This window comes from Macaca mulatta, chromosome 7, assembly GCF_049350105.2.
Source record: "Macaca mulatta isolate MMU2019108-1 chromosome 7, T2T-MMU8v2.0, whole genome shotgun sequence".
NCBI lineage: Eukaryota > Metazoa > Chordata > Mammalia > Primates > Cercopithecidae > Macaca > Macaca mulatta.
The window spans coordinates 178,857,695-178,859,607 of NC_133412.1; the positions used below are offsets into that span (position 1 = coordinate 178,857,695).

Sequence of the window (1,913 nt, forward strand, 5' to 3'; positions counted from 1 at the left end):
AAAAAAAGCCAGGCGTGGCGGTGCGTGCCTGTAATCCTAGCTGCTTGGGAAGCCAAGGCATGAGAATCACTTGAGTGCAGGAGGAAGAGGTTGCAGTTAGTGGAGATCGCACCACTGTACCCCAGCCTGGGCAACAGAGCGAGACTGTCTCAAAAAAAAAAAAAAAAAAAAAATTAGGTTTATTGAGATATACGTTTCACATGGGAACCCACTTATGTGTAGAGGCCTGTGATTTTCCACTCGTGCACAACTGTGTGGCCACTGCAGCTCTTCCACACCTGACATGCTTCCCTTGTGACCTTTTGTAGTCAGCCGCCTCTTCTCCCCCAGCTCCCAGCAACACTGACGTATTTTCTGTTCCTGCCGTTTTGCCTTGTCCAGAGTGTGGTAGAAGTGGAATTGCACAGTATGTGGGCTTTTGAGTCTGGCTTCTTTCTTATTTTTTGAGATAAGGTCTGTGTCACCCAGGCCGGAGTGCATTGGTACAATCATGGCTCACTGCAGCCTCTACCTCCCAGGCTCAAGTGCTCCTCCTGAATAGCCAGGACCACAGGTGTGCGCCACCACACTCAGCTAAGTTTTTCTGTATTCTGTAGAGATGGGGTCTTGTTATGTTCCTAGGCCGGTCTCAAACTCCTGGGCACAAGCTTTCCTTCCACTTCGGACTCCCATCGTGCTGAGGCTACAGGAGTAAGCTGCCGTGCCCAGCCTTACAGTCATTCTTGAAATCAAGTAGTGGGAATCCTTGAACTTTGTTCCTCATTTTCAAAATTGTTTAGCCTGTTCTGGTTCCTTGGCTTTCCCTTACAGAGTTTAGAATTGGCTTGTTGATTTCTACAGAAACCAAAAAGAAGTGTTTCTTTTCTTTTTTTTTTTTAAGATATCATCTTGCTCTGTTGCCCAGGCTGGAGTGCAGTGGTGTGATCTTGGCTTACTGTAGCCTCAGCCTCTTGGGCTCAAGTGATCCTCCCCGCTTCAGCCTCCTGAGTAGCTGGGACTACAGGCATACGCCACCATGCCTGGCTAGTTGTATTTATTTTTGTAGAGATGGGGTCTCACTATGTTGCCCAGACTAGTCTCCAACCCCTGGCCTCAAGTGATCCTCCTGCCTTGACTCCCAAAATGCTGGGATTATAGGCATGAGCCATTATGCCCAGTCTCACCTTGCACTTTTATGTGATAGAAATGGCTTCTTTCCTTTAACTTCACAAGCCAACTTCTGCTAGCTTCAGATTTTTCTTCTGCAGCCTCCACACCTCCCTCAGCCTTCATAGAACTGAAGGGAGTTAGGGCTTGCTCTGGCTGAGGCTCTGGCTGAAGGGAATGTGTCTGCTGTGATTTCCCGTCCTGGCCACTTCAGCTTTCTCCCTATCAGTACTGAGGCTGTTTAGCTTTCTTATCATTCTTGAGTTCACTGGAGCAGCACTGTTTTCTTTTTTTTGAGATGAAGTCTCGCTCTGTCACCCAGGCTGGAGTTCAGTGGCATGATCTTGGCTCATTGCAACCTCCACCTGGGTTCAAGCGATTCTCCTGCCTCAGCCTCCCAAGTGGCTGGGACTACAGGCACATGCCACCACACCTGGCTAATTTTTTTGTATTTTTGGTAGAGACGGGGTTTCATGATGTTGGCCAGGCCAACCTCCAGCTCCTGACCTCAAGTGATCCACCGGCCTTAGCCTCTCAAAGTACTGGGATTACAGGTGTGAGTCACTGCGCCCAGCCTGGAGCAGCACTTTTAATTTCTTTTTTCTTTTTCTTTTTTTTTTTTTTTGCAGGGGGACCGAGTCTCGCTGTGTCACCCAGGCTGGAGTGCAGTGGCATAATCTCAGCTCACTGCCACCTCCACCTCCTGGGTTCAAGTGATTCTCCCGCCTCAGCCTCCCAAGTAGCTGGGACTACAGGCACCCACCACC

General features: G+C 49.2%; 1 protein-coding gene across 50 annotated transcripts in view; it reads left to right on the forward strand.

Annotated features, from left to right (window-relative positions):
* MTA1 (metastasis associated 1) overlaps positions 1–1,913 on the forward strand; it is a 55,519-nt gene that overhangs the window by 9,739 nt on the left and 43,867 nt on the right. The window lies entirely within an intron of this gene.